Source organism: Pangasianodon hypophthalmus, chromosome 26 (assembly GCF_027358585.1).
Source record: "Pangasianodon hypophthalmus isolate fPanHyp1 chromosome 26, fPanHyp1.pri, whole genome shotgun sequence".
In the NCBI taxonomy this organism is placed as follows: Eukaryota; Metazoa; Chordata; class Actinopteri; order Siluriformes; family Pangasiidae; genus Pangasianodon; species Pangasianodon hypophthalmus.
The window spans coordinates 11,583,113-11,601,814 of NC_069735.1; the positions used below are offsets into that span (position 1 = coordinate 11,583,113).

The 18,702-nt window shown below is 40.0% G+C and overlaps 1 protein-coding gene across 4 annotated transcripts in view; it reads left to right on the plus strand.

The window, feature by feature from the left end:
- raph1b (Ras association (RalGDS/AF-6) and pleckstrin homology domains 1b) overlaps positions 1-18,702 on the plus strand; it is a 64,691-nt gene that overhangs the window by 15,879 nt on the left and 30,110 nt on the right. For all 4 annotated transcript variants that reach the window (XM_053229787.1, XM_053229788.1, XM_034299973.2 and 1 more), the window contains exon 2: positions 4,587-4,645. The gene's annotated coding sequence lies outside the window, so the exon portion shown is untranslated. The remainder of the gene's footprint in view (positions 1-4,586; positions 4,646-18,702) is intronic.

Genomic DNA, 18,702 nt, shown 5'->3' on the forward strand with positions numbered 1-18,702 from the left:
CATATACATAGTACATTACAGGTAGCTTTGTAGTCACAGTGTTTTCAGTAGATGTTTCTCACTTCTTTTTAATATATTATTTCTATTTTTCTGCCTAAAAGACAGCATTTTGTAAGACTAAATACTAGAAATGCTGACAGTCAGCCCGGGCCTGTAGCGATGTCTCCTGCGTCTCTGGGTGATGCATATTACTGAGATAAGTGTCGTCTGTTCAATACTAATGCGTTTCCCTGCTTCAGCTTGACTGTGATGATCTGCATTGATTTCCTCTACCATTCACATGTCCTACAACAACGACCGTCACATGTTGAATTTAAAGCCTTGTACATAAATCTTAAGCATTGTTTATGACGCAGGCTAAAAACTGAAAAGTAAAGGTCAGTACACACACTGAAGCCTGAATACAGGCTTGGTCTAAACGGTTCTTGCTTGTTGTCACGGTTATACGTGCTTACACGTTTTATGTACGCATGGGCGATGGTGTGTAATGGTTAGCATTGCTGTTGCGGTTTGTGCTGACTCACTGTGGTGTGTGTGTGTCCTCTCTCTCAGAGCTGTGTAATGCAGAAATCAATATGGAGCGGCTAGCAGATCGACATCCAACAGCAGCTGATGCTAATGAGAGAGAAATCAACCGCACTCTCACACTCCATTCTCTTACTGCTCTTTTGGGGTGATCTATCTTTTGCACTCTCTCTCTCTCTCTCTCTGTCTCTCTCTCTCTCTCTGTCTGTCTCTGTCTGTCTGTCTGTCTGTCTCTCTCTCTCTCTCTCTCTCTCTCTCTCTGTCTGTCTGTCTATCTGTCTGTCTGTCTCTCTCTCTCTCTCTCTCTCTCTCTCTCTCTCTCTGTCTGTCTGTCTGTCTGTCTCTCTCTCTCTCTCTCTCTCTCTCTCTCTCTCTCTCTGTCTGTCTGTCTGTCTGTCTGTCTGTCTCTCTCTCTCTCTCTCTCTCTCTCTCTTTCTCTCGCTCTCTCGCTCTCTCTCTTGTGCAATCGCTGTGATCAATGCGAAGTCAGCTTCTCTGTCCTCAGCTGTCTCAGCGCCGGGCTTTTCCTCTGACATCACCTCCTCTACCGAGTCCCCACACACCCCCACTTCCTGTCCGGGTCTTTATCTTCCGCCACAGCCGTGTGCTGGGCAGGAAGTGAGCCTATGGACGGACACACCTGGCAAAATCCTGGCAGGCAGAGTACAGAAAGTACAGTGTGTCAGTATGTGTGAAAGGGTTCATGTGGTTTGTGGAGCTTTCATGTGGTTTACAGTGTTGGAGAATGAGTGTACCTCACACACTTCTCAGCGTGCGTGTGTCTTATACACCGTCATTTTTCACTCAGCATTTACTTCATATTGATGTTGGTTTGTATGTGTGTAGCTTAACCTGAGGAATCATTAGCTAAGTTAAGCCGAAACATTGACGTAAATCGGTGCATCTTCATTTTAACTGGTTTTCAACATGTTGTAAGGTGTCAGTGTTTAGCAAATGTAAAAATACATTTAATCTTAATGAGTTTCTGTGGGAAACACTCTCGTATTAGTGTTAATGCGGCTGGAGTGTTAGCTTATTCCTTCAACCCTTTGGCATTGGAAGTGTGTAAACCTTTCTGTTTGTCCTTATTGTTTGTTGGATTTTGCTTGATCACTTTGTTCATATTGAATCAAAATGCAGATTAATAGGAAAAACAAATGTCTGATTCTTGCTGTTAGGGTTCAGCAAGGACACCTGCTGCAGTGCATTCTGGGAAACCAGGTAGGTAACCTGTCACCTGAGTGATGTCATCTGTTTTAGGTTATTGTATTGTCAGAAATCTGTTGCCTCAGGACAGAAATAGAATACACACACACACAATGTGAAAAAGGTGAAAATCTTCATCCATATTTTGGCAATAAATCAGATGACAAACTGACAAAACAGACAGAAATAGACAAAATGACATTGCTGAGTGAAACTGTCGTAGCTCCATCTTGAAACAGAATCACTTTCTTGGTACATATTTAAGTATCAGTGTAAGGATTCACACTGGGAGTGGCGTCTTTCTCTTTAAACGAGACCTCGCGACAGCAGACGAAGCAACACAGAGCAACTGTGTGATCATTTATACATCATTTAAACTGTTAAATATAGACTTCCATTACTTTTTAGCCCCATTAACTTCACAGCAGTGCAAAAATGGAAAAAACAGATACCAAACAAGTCCTGGTTGATGAACTACATTTGGAATAAATGAGAAAAAAGTTATTTCATTTCATTTTCATTGGGAAATTTATTAGCTGCCTAGTTTTAATTTATCAGTGTGACAGCACTGAGTGTTAAAAGTCTAAAAGCCATTGAACTTTACCCATGATGCACATACTGTTGCACATATTGATCATCTCTTGTCTGTGTGCCTTTAGATAAAGAAACAAAAATACTGCAATATTTTTAATCCATCACAACTGTAATGTATGTGTGATTACCACTGGGATGAATTTCTCAGTAGTGAAAAATGAACAGGAAATGTGTTTACTACGTCTAGGGGCAGGTGTTGAACTGCCAGTAAAATCCATGACTACATAAAATAAACTCAAAACTATAACCATTAAAGTATATAAAAAAAGGTCTTCTAATGAGACAAACATGAGAGAAAGTCTTACAGCTTGTTCCAGCTGTGGAGCGGTACACTAACACTTTCTCTAAGGTTTTGTAGTGTCCAAGTACATCAGAATCCACAAAACTGTTATTAACACTAAAAAGCAGTTCCTTCTGTGAAATAATCAATTATGCACATTTATTTACAAATCCCTTTGGAGAAATCGTGAGTGTGCTACATAAGTGTGTTTTGGTTAAACACTGAACATCTGCCCTTAGACTTTCATTATTTACATTTACATTTACGGCATTTGGCGGACGCCCTTATCCAGAGCAACTTACAGAAGTACTTTATGAATAAATACAATACAAAAGTGTCTCTATAAATAAATACAATTGTTATATAACTCACTTATAAGTGAGTTTTGATGAAACAAAGTTCAGACAAGTTTCTCAGTTCAGACAAGCACTTTGTAATTTCTGTGTGTGCTAATTGTACATACAGTACAGATACAGAGGTAGAGATTAGGTTGGAAAAACACTTTAATATGTATTCCTTTAATATGTGTAACACTGTAATACAGTTTGAAGACACTTTCACATGATTTATGATGCCAGTGTTGAAAAAGAGAGAGAGAGAGAGTAGAATGGTTTCATATTGATAAAATACAGGGTGCCCCAAAAGTCTCCATACGTAGGGGTCTATGTACACCAGCACCACGTCGGTTGGGTCTTTGTCAGTGGATGTTCATGGACGTTCACTTCTCGGTTGGTCTGACGCTTCCAGTCTTTTTGAATTTGTTAATAAGTTTGGCAAGAGTGTCGTGTGTGAAGTGCTTGCCATGTTGCTATGTTAAAGTGCTTTGCAACCTTGCGACAGCTTCTCGATCCAGCCATGAGAATTTCAATACTTTTGCTAAAAAAAGTGTTCATTTCCCCTATGTATGGAGACTTCTGGGACAGTCTGTACTGTAGACTCTACAGCCTGAGGGATTACTGAATGTTCTGTAGTGAGCTCCTCCTTTACCTTACACTTCCGGATAAAGATAAAGTTATAAGTTATTCAATATAATATAGCTGCTGTATTTTGACACTAGTTTTGAATGAATTTTATTTCCTACAGATGGTTCTTGAATCATATCTGCTTTTGTTTTAGCTTCATTGACTTAATTTTTTTTTACTGACTCACGGTCTAAAACCCACACATATTTTGGCTCTCCTGCTTCTTTTTATACTCTTAAAGCAGCTAATTCTGCATTTTCTACACACTTTTTGTGGGGAACGGAAAAAAGCCAGTTTACCCAGTAAACTCAGACTTGGTTGGGGTTAGTCATTCTGTGATGCTAATTTTGGATTCAGCACGTGAGTTTACAAAAGAGCACATGGTGGGCAATTTGGTGAGACGTCTCTTTGTCATGCGAGACACACACACCCCGGCTGCCGCGTAGACAGACGGCGCGCGCAGTTGCGGCCCAGTGCGCAGCTGTGATCTGAGGGTTTTTTTTGTTTTTTTGGGTACTATACACACACACACACACACACGCACACACACACACATATACAGTCTGTTCTTTGTACCATGATGAGTGCGTAGGTGATTTTTCGTACTTCTGATTGGCTTGGTTGTGTTTGACTAAGTGTAAGTCCAAATTGCATAGAAATAACAAATCTGAGGTTAAAATAATGAGTAAGTGTAAAATGACTTTCCTCTCTCCTCTGGCTTTTGGTTAGAGCCGTGTGTGTGTGTGTGTGTGTGTGTGTGTGTTTGTTTTGAGGGGTGTTTAATCCGAAGGAGACACATGCAATCACCCACGCAGCTGCTATAGCTCATACTTGTGATTTGTGTGTGTGCGTGTGTGTGTGTGTGTGTGTGTGTGCTTACACAGCATTTCTGCCACACGTGGCTGAATCAATGTGGACTAAAAGTAGTTCGATTTGCAGCTCCGTCCAACTTGTGACTGATTTGGTTTAGTTCCACTCTGAATATGACTCGTTTCTACTCTCTGTCCTTTCTCACCCAGGTTTCTCTGGACCTCACAGGATTTTAACCTGATCACAGAGGGAACATCTTAAGCCAAAGGTAGGCTGCTGTGTTTCTGTTTCCGTGTGTGTGTTTCTGTTTCCGTGTGTGTGTGTGTGTGTGTGTGTGTGTGTGTGTGTGCGCGCATGTTTTCTATTCCAGACTTTTCAGCTCTGAGAGTGAGAACGTGATGCTTGCTCAATTTTACTATCCAAATTCTTTGCAATGAATCAGTTAATGAATGGATATTTGGTTAGGAGAGGGGAAATAAATAAAACCGCCTTTAGTCTAATCAAGAATCATCAGTTAAACGTTTCTGCTGGTGGCAGTGCATGTGTTTGTCAGCTGTAGTATGTAAGGAATAAACTGGAACAGGGCATGCTGTTATAGGAAAATAATCAGTGACAGGGTGCTGTAATGCAGCTCAACGTGAACCGGAGTTACTTTTAACTAGCTGGCGGTTGATTATTTTTCCGATACAGCACATCCCGAAATGTTTTATTCCTCTTAAACGGCAGCAGTTTGCCGAGAATACCAATTTTTAATGTATTAAAGAAAGACATGCTGTATATTTGTGTAATGTTTACAGTTACATTTGATGATGGTGATCATCCGTGAAACAAGTTAGTTCCTGTTATCACTTTGACATTAGAGCAGTTATAAACAGTCATGCCTTCATCAGCTTCTCTTTTTTTCCTCTCTCTGTTGAAACTGATGAGACAAAAAACAATGCATATTACGTTTCCAACAAACTGGAAAGTTGTTCAGGAGGAAAACTTACTGACTGTTACTCCTTCCATATGTGTTACATAGACGTCTCCGTACAGACAACTTCACCGTAATAAATTTAACTTTTCCTTTGTTAAACAACACGGGTTAAGTTTGTTTATTATTATCCTTAGATAATTGTAAAGATTATTTTCTATAATATGTTATAGATACGATAACATATCGTACAGCGAGCACATTATTATAAAACCGTGGTGGTTTGCAGGTGTCTACAGATGTGTCTAATCGCCACACTATAACTTTTTCCAAGTAGACAATAGACGATAGACAATATTTCGATATAGACGAACTCAAGCTTGTAGTATTAGCATTTTGAAGTTTTCTTTTTGTCATCATTTGTTTGTTGTAAGTATTTTTATTTGTTTGTTTTCTTCTAATGCATGTAGAGGGCGTTGCGATCCACTTTTTGTGCTCCCTAAAACTGATCTGATGTCTCGTGGTAGTCAAAAATCAATAAACCTGAACTTAATTTTTCAAAAGATTGACCTACATAGCAACAGTAACCAAGTGTGGGCGGAGCTTGGGATCAATCAGTCATTGTTGATGCAGCTTAGGGGTAGATCAGTAATCAATAATAATAAGGAGCCTAACAGCAGTGGGGAAGAAGTTGTTTCTGCTCTTGATTGCAATAATAATAATTAAAGATCATTAAGATGCTTTTGGGAAAATGGGCCACGTTTTAATTAAAACATGCATAAAACATGCAGTCATTTAACTGCTGTAAATGCTAGATCTGCTAGAAGTCTTGCAGTGAGACTGATTTGAGCTCTGCTGCTTCAATACCGAGAATAGCTCGAAGATCCAGCAGACCATGTGAGCTCAGGCTGTGAAATCCTTCAGAAGATATGAATAAAAGGCGATGAAGAATTAGCACAGCGTCCCCTGATGCGTGATGCTGGTGAAGCATGGTGAACATCGGTGCCTGGTAGCTGAACGCATGTTTTTATAGATTACAGCGCAGAGGAGCTCTGAGCAAGGATCACAGATGGAGGTGAAGATCTTAGAAGAGAGAGGGATGAATGGGGTGGTGACAGAGAGAGCTGGGCTTTTTGGGGATAAAGTTCAGCTTAACTGAAAACATGCGAGGTTCTGCAGACCCCCTGAGAGCCGAGCGTACAGTAAAAGAAGGGGTGTTGGAATTTTTACTGCAGATCCAGCGATTGTGAAACATGGCCTCTTTCAGCATTACACTGCAGGCTGTAGACCAGTGAGTACGCTAAAAATGTCCTCTTGTTAAATATGTTGTTCACACACTCTGAGGTTCAGGTTTCACGCCAGCATGTGGCAGTTGTTGTGAAAATGCCTCTAGAGACATCAGGGGTGTGTATCTTTCCTTCTGAGGTTCTGTATCTCGATACATGTTCAACAGTGTAATGTAAGAAAGAAACATTTAAAGCAGCTAATAGTTCACTACAGTGCCTTTCCAATACAATACAGTGGTTCAGTAGTGTTCAGAAGCCACGCCTTCTTCATTGGGACTGACAGACACTGAGGCCACACCTTCTTAAATGAGACTGACAGCACAGAGGCCACACCTCCTTCACTGTGACTGCCTGACACATAGGCCACACCTCCTTCATTGGGTTTCACACGCACAGAGTCCACGCCTCTTGGACTGACCGTACAGATGCTACAACTCCTTTAATGAGACGGACAGACACGAGGCCATACCTCCTTCACTGGGAGTGACAGGCACAGAGGCCACGCCTCCTTCACTGGGACTGATGGACACAGAAACCACGCCTCCTTCATTGGGTTTCACATGCACAGAGGCCACGCCTCTTGGACTAACAGTACAGATGCTACAGCTCCTTTAATGAGACGGACAGACACAAGAGGCCACACCTCCTTCACTGGGAGTGACGGGCACAGAAACCATGCCTCTTTTACCGGGTTTCATGTGCACAGAGGCCACGCCTCTTGGAATGACAGCACAGAGGCCACACCTCCTTCACTAAACTGTTTACTGAACCTTGTCTGGCTCCCAATGTCTGTTATTCAAATCACCTGGTGTTAATGGGGTTAACACATTTATCATTATTATTACAGTACTGACCCACTGACACAACTGTTGCTAATTGTAGCACATGACAACACAAAGCCGTCTTCTGTTCTGAGGTAAACAATCCTCAGCCAGCTGCCTCCCAGGGTCAAAGGTCACGGACCAATTGGAGTACGACGGTGTGCCACAGGCCTTCAGGGGGAAGAGCGGCATTCCCAGCTGCTCAGAGTGTAGAGGGGTGAAGCCTGCTGCTGGTCATATTCACACAGACAGGCACGATGTAGAGCTGCTGTATACACACACGCGCGCGCACACACACACACACACACACACACACAGCAGGCAGCACAATTTTTCTCTCTCTTCCATGGTGCTCGTGTGTTTTATTGCCGCCAGTAGCACTTGAAGCAACCACCTGCTACTTCGTGAAAGTGTGTGAGTGTGTGTGTGTGTGTGTACGCGCATACTAATGTGGACATGTTCGACGCTGCAGTGTTTTTCAGGTTGTGCAGCTCATAATCAGTTCAAGACCAGAAATAGGAAGGACTCGCGTGTGTGCAAATAGTTTATTTTACTCATGCACTTTTATATGCAAATTTTAGGGTAATAAATCAGGAAGACGATTCAAACCAGAGTCAAAATCCAGGGAAAATCCACAGATTACATATCAGTACAGTGAAACGACAACAGGACAGAAAGTCAATAAATAAGAAGGAGAAGAGCAGAAATGGCTGAAATGTGGAGCGATTTAGAAGAGAAGTGTCTGTGAGTGGCACAGAAGGTCTGCAGGACGCAGCGTTAATGAGCAGCGGAAGACAAGTAGAGAGAAGAAGGAGGTGGTAATTAAACTGAAGTGTTTGAAGCATAAATTTACATACTGTGTAACCGCACATTCATCGCAGGTCAGAATACGTGCAACCACTTCAGTGTTTTCTCTGAACCACACCCATAAAACACACACACACACACACACACACACACACACACGCTGAATGCTAGCAAAAGAGCTGGCTCTTTCTGCCTCCGTGTCCTGATTGGTCACGACAGAGCCCTGAGTTTCTCCACTATGAAATATTTTATATTTAAATATTATTAACAGCGGCTGGAATGTGATGAAAGCTTCAGCATTTATACAGAGTCATATCACAAATAAAAGAGAAAAGTAACAAGGCAGTATTTAGGTAATGTGTGTGTTCTGTAACTGAGAGATTTGCAGTCATAAGGGAACTAATATCAGATTGTTCATCTAAAGCTCTGATTGTTAGACCTTCTAACGTGTAGGTGATATATCTGGAAACAAGCATGATGATGACTGCATCCTCTGTTGCCTGCAGTAATCCCAGGAGCCTGGATGCTCCACATAGAGGCCTTTCATACTTCCTCACACAGTCACAAGATGCCAAAACTTCCTCTGCTATATCACTCTGCTTTTAATAAGCACTTCCTAAAATAGTCAGCACTCCTTTTGAATGGTAAACCAGTGTATTTGAGCCTTTTTCTAAAAAGAAGTCAGAAGTTTGGTGTTGCTAAAAGCATCATGTCAAAGCTGGTGCTATATTTTCCTTAGTTTGAATGTTGTCTACTTGCAAGTTTGCGTTCTGTTGTTCACTGACAGAAGGTTCGGGGGTAATCAGATGGTCTCTGTTTTAAACAATAATCATGTTCTAGCAGTCTCTAAGGCGTCTGAGAAAAGCCTGTCTCTTCTGAAATGAATCTGCATCGAAGACTAGCTATTATTCTTTCTGTGCTGTATTATGAACAGCTGTGAGAGAGCACATAAGCCTGCTAAGAGATGACATGATTTATTTTTTAATGATCTTGCAACATAAGAGAATTTGTTAGGAAGACTGGGGTTCTCAGGTCTGTAGGTGTACCCGAGAATTGGGCTACGTTTGAACTGTTGTCTCAGTTTAATTTTATTCTTTTTTTTTTTTTTTTATTTAATAAATGATTGATTGTGTGCTACATTAAATTTCTTAGCAAGTAGCAGGTAGTGGTAGTAGATACGAGAAAATGTCCTACCATGATATGCAAAGCCATCATGATATATAGGATTTTTTTTTTTTTTTTTTTTTTACTATGTCGCATAAAAAAAAACAGAAAAATTGAGTTTGATAATGCAATTTATTTAGTGCCTCAAATTATTCATTTAACACTGAAAAGTGGAAAAAAATCAATAATATTTATTTATTAAGACTACAAACTGTACAAAACATTAAAACATCAAAATGGAGTTTGATAATACAATTTATTATTCGTTTAACACCAAAAAAAAATGGGGAAAAAATTCTGTAACTTTTAATTTAAAAAAAAAAAAAGAAAAACATTTTGTAAAATATTCCAAACTGTTCAAAACATTAAAACATCCAGTCTGCTGCAAGTTTATAATTGTTAATAAAAATGTTCTTAAAAAAATTGCAGTACCCGAGACATTATGTCATCATATTTCCCAGCTCTAGTCCCAGCTCTGTACTGTATGTAGGCTGTGGTTCTGTTTGTAATGCTGTGAATGGACTGTTGGTGTACGAGTAGAAATGTGGTGTTATTGGGGTTGTCTAAGAGTAGAAATAAGGTGACTATAGTAAATATGTATAAAATAAAATAAAAACTTAACATATGTGAATGTGCTTGTGTGCATTGGTGTACTCATTCTCATAAATATTCTTCATAAATATTCTCATGCATTTTGTACCTTACATGAAAGAGGTTTTGTGTTGAGTAGACTCTGGATCTGCTCTCGCTACCAGCAGAGTGCTGTAGTGCTTTGACTAGACATTACTGTATTTCTGCACTGTCATGTAAGGCTGAGGAAATGATGTCAGTGCTCTCTGCAGACCGGCTGTCTCTCAAAAAAATGGCTGTCCTGTTTCTCGCTCTGTGCACAAATTGCTGTCAAGCCAGTGACGACGCCCGTCTCCACCAGGTCATTAAAACACACACAGATTGAAGGCTGTTCAAGTCCGTTTCTCTCAGCGATCGGTCTGCTGACAGCATGCACACGCTGGTGCCAGTGTCCTGCGTCAGAAGCAGAGCATCCTTGTAAAAACAGCTGTGTGTGTGTGGAGAGAGAGAGTGAGAGGGAGAGAGAGAGAAAGAGAGAGAGAGATCGTATCTGCTGTTAGGTAATATGGGTTCTTCAGAACATTTCATTACAGCAGCTATAATTATATTGTTGCCCACAGAAGCATCCTTCCATAATGTGTCTATTAGGATGGTCCAATTCAATTTACAATTATTTAAATCATCAAATATTCTAATGCATTTAAATATTAATGAGTGCATAATTTAATACAGCCACAGACGGAGTGTTTACACATTGCGGTAGTATCACATAAATCACTCAGAGTAAAAATTGTGGAAAGAAAATTACATCCTAATTTAATTATAAATGTTAACACTTCTGATGTTTTTTATTATTATTTATTTACACGCTACAACTGCTGATATTTAACCGTATTTAATTTATGCTGAAATCTTTTAATGGAAGCCTCAGTCATATTTGGTGAGGCCAAAACCTTCGTATTTAAAACAGAAAAGAAACTAGAAATAGAATAGTAGAATACAGTAAGCCATAAACTGTTGAATGTTAAGGAAACATTATGTTTGGTGGCTAAAATTAAAGCTTAGGCAGCGCTGGTTTGTCCGTGATGTCTCACTTTGCGTGCACATGCGAAAGCAGCAGCATCACAAGCAGGACTGTTCAGCTACTCATCTTATTTACATCTAAAGGATTAAAACATGTATCCACTAAATTGTGCAAAACATCCTTGTCCAACAGGTTCCCATGACGACCAATAAAATGTTTAGTGATTGTTAGGTCCTCTTTAAAACTTTCCCCCATCATCGCGATTGACATAAGCTACATCTCAAAGCGAAAGCTACAGAAATGATTTACTAAGTAAAAAGATCCAGAATATTTGTGCACAAAACCCGGTAGGTTTGAAAGCTACAGGTTTTTGAAACTCAGTTCAAACATGAACTGTTATAGGGAAATCGCTTAGAGCTGATACTCAAAAACTGTGTAAATAGGCTCCCGAGTGGTTCAACAGTAAAGCGTTGGCCATATTGCTGAGAGATTGCGAGTTGGAGTGGGATGGCATACTCTTTCTCTCCTGTCATTCACAGTGACACTAGCCAATCGTGAGTGTCTTTGAGCTCATGTATGCTGAAGAGGGCGGATAGCACTTTCCTCTAGAGTGTGTTACGCTGCCACCGGACACAGTTTGAAAAGATGTAGTTGGCTAGCTTCATGTGTCCTGAAGGAAACAGGTATTAGACTTCACCATCTCTTGTTGGTAGCTGTCATATGATAGGGGAGAGCTGATTGGAGGGAGTTAGCAGGTAACCAAATTGGGGAGAAAATAGCGGGAAAAAACTGCCTAAATAGTACATAAGTATGTGACACAGCTATAGTTTGTTTGGTACGCTGCGTACATCACATCATATCATTCTATACTGCCCCCACTTTTTATTTTGTTACTGCACAACGCACAATGCTAATTTTTTCGGATCGCTTCACCAGATAAATTCAGGATACACATGGCTGCCGTCTTGCATATGTGTGATTAAGTATAAATCTTGCCTTAAACATTTGCTTGTAGGCTTGTTGACTTGTAAATGTTATGAAAATTTAGATAGTACTCAAACAACGGTGTGCATACTATATTTAGCGTATATGCCTATTTATAACACTACACATACATTTCTGTGCTTCTCATGGAGAGGAAGAGGAGTGATGGAGAAGCTCACTGTTAGGAGATGGTGTATTTCAGAACCACATGAGTGTTGCTAGGGAACTGAGTGTAGAAATGTGGACTGAAATAGGCAGAGACAGAGGGATAAAGCGAGTGATGACGACAGAGAATGCGGAGAAGGAGAGAGAGACAGAGAAGCACAAGAGACAGGGAGGAGGCGCAGAACAAGGGACTGGCTCTTTAGCCCAGACCCCATCAAACACTCAAGCCAGTCTGTCATTATATTAGCCCCTCCAGACCAACATGCGTAGATTATCTCACACGCAGTTAGGTGTCCCAGGTGTGTGCTGTGTGAAAGTGATATGTTTAATGTCTGTGCGTAAAGGAACAGGTTGGTCATTACAATGACATAGTTACCGAGACACACGTTTCAGGCTGCGTAAGATGATACACAGGAGTATGTGTGGGTGGGTGAGTGTGAAGGGTTTGACGGATTGGGAATGAAGAACAGACCCTGATGTGTTTTTATTGATTCAAACTCGTAGAATTTAGCTTTTCACATGGATAAAGTCATGACACCTTGGAAATGTGGATGCTAAGCAAAAGCTAGCTAATGACTGAGGCTGATAGTATAGCTAGCTGACGTGTAGCCTTCAAATCTGCTATATATGGATAATGTAAAGGCAAAATGAACATAAAAATGAGACAGAATTGTTGGGAATGTTAACATTTTCCTCAGCTGTCTCAGTAAATTCCTAAGAAAGTACTCAGAATGACAAAAATATTACTGTAATTACACCTTAGCATTAACGGCTAACCAAACTTACAGAGGTTCTGCTATATTAGCAAACATCAACTTTGTGTCACAGCTTGTTAACTGTGGAATCTTCATGTAAACACAGAGAACTCAATCTCTTCTGATTGTAGCATGTGCAGTATACAGTGTGTGTGTGTGTGTGTGTGTGTGTGTGTGTGTGTGTGTGTGTGTGTGTGTGTATTTTTGTGAGGGAGAAAAAAATCCCCAGAATAATTAGGTTGGTTTGTGTCCATACAAATGCTTTTATCTGGTACAAAGGCTCTTGCGTAGTGTTTACTTTCCCATCAAAAAAAAAAGGCTCTTAAACTGATCCAACATCCATGTATTAATTTCATCATCAGATCAGTTCTGTGGTTTGACTGAGATCTGCATCAGAGGAACTTCCCCTGACAAGAATCTTACATGAATCTCCCTAGGGTTACACATGCCTTTGCTCACAACATGGACCGACGGTTTAATCAAAGATATTTCTGACCTAATGTGATATCTGAAGTCTCGTATTTCTACAGTTCAATATGTTGCTATTTCAGTCTGCGGTGAGAGCGGTGTTCGATACTTAAACACTTAGGACAGGTCTGAGATCAGCATTTCTAAACAAATCCTTACCTGAGCCTTTTTAGATCTAATGGTTTAATAGATTGAACCTTCTACTCTAGATGTAGCTATTGTCTTCTGTTTAAAAGGTCATATACAACAGCGCTGTTGAATTCTCGAATCAGACTGGTTAGAACGTGTTTATAAATTGTCTTTAACATCAGCGCTAACACAAGTCACAGGTTTATACAACAATGTCCTCGTTCCAATACGTTGTTGTTTCTGTAGTAACTCTCTCACATTGACTTGTATGGCAGAAGAGCTAAATAATATAAGGCTAATAATAAACAGATGCAAAAACTTTTGAAATTTAACAAAGAAAAATGTATAATTGTTGGTGAATTCTTCTGTAAGGACGTGTTTACGTATATACACTCACTGTCCACTTTATTAGGAACACCTGTCCACCTGCACATTCATGCATTTATTCATGCAGTTATCCTCTCTTATCAGCAAGGCTTCTCCACCCACAGAACTGTTGCTCAATCAGGGTGTTTTTTCTTTTTCACACCACTCTGTGTGAACTCTAGAGACTGTTGTGTGTGAAAATCCCAGATCCGCAGTTTGTGAAATACTCAATCCAGCCCATCTGGCACCAACAGCCATGCCTCGGTTAAAGTCACAGAAATCACACTTTTGCTTCTTGCTGATGTTTGATGTGAACATTATCTCAAGCGCTTGACCTGTGGTATCTGCATGATTTGATGCATTTGTGCTGATCAGACATGATTGGCTGAATAATTGTATAAATGAGCAGGTGTACAGGTGTTCCTATTAAAGTGACTGGTGAGTGTATCATTTATGGAAGGAGTTTCCAGTGTAAGAGCTTTGTAACAATCAGTAAGTTTTAAACAAGAGTAAAATCTTCATGACATTTTCTGGGTTTTTATCGGTAACATGACAAGGTGTGTATTTTTTGGTCTTAATAACTTTAAGAGAGAAAAAAAGGAAGTGGGTGAGGGTTCGAATGTTTATCGCTCCTAGTAATGTAAGTGATTACAGGAACTAACTTGTTTCACGAATGTAATATGATGTGAGGCAATCACAGAATCTCCAATACAGTACATATTGGAGAACCAGATAGCAAATTTGTCATAAGTAAGTGCTCCCATAGACTTGCATAACAGTTGGAGTCCATAATGTGCTATGCCCTGAAGTTTTTGACTCATATGATGGTCAGTTTACAAAATCAGTAGACAAAAGCAAATTTTCACAGATTTCCAGAAAAAAAAGTGTTAGAGATTTTTTTTGTTTTCGTTAATAGCCACATATTAAGTAATACCACTTTTTAAGTGGTTAAGTAAGACCACATTTCAGATTTTAAAAAATAATCAGAGGCAAAGCCAAAGTCTACAGATATCTTATAAAATCTTATATACCTTATGCATACTTAAGAGAATTAAGTAAGGTCACATCAAATAGAGATCTGATTTAGTTTATAGTCATTTATTATATTTAGATTTTTTTTATAATTATTATATTTAGACATACATTTTTCATTATTTTGAAATTTAGAATTGTTTTACATGACTCCTGCACATTACAGTACATATGCCAGCTAACATCATATACTGTCTTAGCTCTCACAGTGACATCATACTAACAAGGATACTAGCACATGAAATGTCTTGCCACAAATGAGGTTGTCTCATTAGTGTTAATCAGTTACCTCAGAGGGCAAAACCATTCTCTGATCAAAACTAAAAAAAAGTGCCTGGTTTTAATGGGAATTTCCGCTAGAGCCTCTTCCTGTAGGCAACAGTAGCTCTTGTGTAGTGAGGACTTAAAGCCCCATTGCCGTTGACCGCAACTAATAGATGCCAGATAGCGTCATCTCCAGTGGTTTTCATTTGCTTTTTTTTAATCCTTAAGTCTTTCCTCCTTTAACAGTTGGAGCTCCATTTGGTTTTTCCCCTCATTGGCCATACCAGCGCAGAGCCCTTTCACACTCCGGAAGCTCAAGCCATAGAAATATAATGTACTGGGGTAGAGGAGCGGGTGGTGGCACACTGCTAAAAATACCCCTCCTTCCTCCACGCCCAAACATCAATCCCCCGTCTGACGAAACAGCCATTCAACATTGTCTATTTACAGTTGGCAATCACAATTGGCCATTTGTAGAGCGCTGCTGTACTGTAGATCTCGAAAGGTCAATCCGGCCATTTATGGAGCCGTACAGTAGCGTATTTCCCAAAGGTCACTTCACACTATGAGTCTGTATTCTTTCCATTTCCATGTCCATTTACAGGGACGTATTCAAATGTCACCAGCTATGTTGTGATAACTTTTTCAACTCAGATGGGCAGTTAAAGCCTTTTCAACCTAGAGCTATTATACAGTAACCTGCTCTTTTGTGTTAGCTACAATCAAAACAATCTCTTAAACAGTTATAATGCTCAACTGAAAAAACGAGGGTGGAGAATGTGGTGTCATGGTGGAGGCATTGAGCAGAAGTCAGAGAATATGACTACAGTGTTTTTCACTCATATGTGGCCGGGAGCAGGCGGTCAGACTCTTGAAGTGTAGGCGATTCCACCTACTATGGATAAATCTGTTGTACTGATCTGAGATCAGTTTAATATGTCTATGATTGTCTTACATCATAAAAAGAGCTGATCTAAGATCAGTGTAAAAGGGCATCACAGGGTTTCCAGCAGAGGGCAGTCAGGCATGATGCCAGTCAGCCAGACAGGTGAATTGTTCACAAACTCACTCACACGCACGCACACACACATACACACATACACACTGCTCTCCTCTGATAATTTACTTAGGTTTTAAGCAGCAGGTGGTGAAGAGCACTTGATTAGATTTGAAAAGGGAGCTGTGTGTGTTTTCAGGGTTTGTAACAGAGTTAAATACACTGAGAGTGTGTGTGTTTGTAAACGGAAAGGAAGGTCAGGTCGTCCCCCCTCGTTTTTTTTTTCCCTCCTTTCTTGCCAATCCTGATGTCAGACTGTGTACGTGTGTGTGTGTGTGTGTGTGTGTGTGTGTGTTTGTGTGAGTGAGAGAGAGAGGGAGAAATGGAGACAGAGAAGGACATAGTGAAGGAGAGTGAGGGAGCAGCTGGAGGGTGGGAGAACCATGACCAAACCACTCATGGGAGAGAAATGAAGTATTCAACCCATTGTTTCTTGTCTCCACACACACACACACACATACACACACAGACACATATACTCACTCACACATCTTGCTTTGGTATCGATGTCCAATTTTTTACACCCAGTCAGGCTTTTGAGAAATTGACATTCCTATTAAATCTACTGGGGTGTCTTTACTTTTGCAACATATAAAATTATCAGCACTATTTTAAATTTGAGCTCCTCAAAAGTGTGTTTTGTTTTTGTGTGCGGTTGTCTGTAATGGCAGACCTACACATACTCACAGGTGGTGTTTTTTCTAAAACAGCTGCATATACACACACACACACACACATATATGTTTAAAAAAAAAAAAAAAAAAAAAAAAGGTGATGAAAACAAACCTTGCAGCTGTTATGAGTGTGTGAAAGGAACGTCTGTGTCCACTTCTAACACACAATTTTATAATTAGTGTAGCAACACCAAATGGCTTTGTACTCACATCGTAAAAATTCAATTAATTCTCAAAAATTCTTTTTTTATTCTTTTTTTTTTTAAGAAATAAAATGAACACATTTAGTCAGAGCCCTTTCCCTTTTTTCAAGTATGTAAAAAGTTAAGGATTTGGTTGTTTCAAAAGACCTACATTAGGCAACTTAAAGCTTAAACAAGAGAAAGTGTTTTTTTTTTTTCTTGTAAATAAACATTGCCAAAACTCTCTTAGCGTTCCAACTGTGACTTTAGTTGTCGCTCGCTTTCTCTTTGTGTCCGTTTCTCTGAACGAGAGATGGATGTCCCCAGCTGCCCTGGTGAAATGAACACCGGACATTTGCGTGTACTTGTGTCTAACCACACGGTGTGTTGATTTACCCACTGGAGTTTAGCATCTCCTGCTGATTTCAGCCCAGTGGAAAGAGGCGGTTTGTGTTGAGAGAACACACTAGATGGGGCTCAATAAACACACATGCTGAAGAAAAGAAAGAGATGGACAGATCTGCAGAACTGAATTATAAGTCAGGCTTGAACCTGGAAGCCCAGTGAGTGAGTGAGTGAGTGAGTGAGTGAGTGAGTGAGTGAGTGAGTGAGTGAGTGAGTGAGTGAGTGAGTGAGTGAGTGAGTGAGTGAGTGAGTGAGTGAGTGAGTGAGTGAGTGAGTGAGTGAGTGAGTGAGTGAGTGCGTGCGTGCGTGCGTGCAAGTGCTAGCGTGTGAGTCTGTGCGTGTGTGCGAGCGCGAGCGCGTGAGTGAGAGTCTGTGCAAGTGAGTGAGTGCGTGCGAGTGTGTTTGTTTTCTCCTCATATACTAAAGCATTCCAAGTAATCGGAATACTTTTTTAGTGGCTTTTTTGTTTGTTTGTTTTTTATTTATTTATTACACGTTTTTCCCTCTTCTCTTTCCTCATAAGTGGTCATGGGTGGTCATGGGTGGGCTCGATGGGTTGGCTGAGGATGGACAGGGCTTTCTGTGCTGGGCTTTTATGTTTTATATTTGACCATTTTCTCTTTCCTGTGAAGAAACTCAATAACAGAATATTCAGCGGTTTTAATCGTCCCAAAGCAACCATTAACCACACCTTCTTTTTTTTTTTTTTTAAATTAAATCTCAGACAAACACGTATGAGATAACACGTATGTAATCTAGTTTCTAGGCAAACTAGATATTAATATATGAATATTACTTATAATATCATATTTATCTTTCTATTTAGGGTTTAGTATAAATGAAAAAGGTAGTGAAAAGAATCAACACTTGCTTTCATGGAAGGTAGCGTATGACGTGAAAACACACATGAATACAGACAGTGTTTACACGTGCTACAGAATGTGTACAGTGGTGTGAAAATGGTCAGGGGACACTCATCAGGTGAGATCTTTCTCACAAGTTAGATCAGGGTTGCTAGATCGTAAAACTAGAGTCCTCAGTTTATTATAAATCTGCCCCAATCTACCATTTCCTGGTGTGATTTAAAAAAAATACTGCTTGTTCTCCGAATACTGAACAAGTTTCACTTTTCCTGGCATGATGAAACCTCGTTGTTGTTTTTTAATCACTGCATACTCGCACCTACTCTTCTATAGTTCCAGCTTTCAGTCTCATGTTAGTGGCATGACCTTGTTTTAGTAGAATTATTGCCAAAGCAT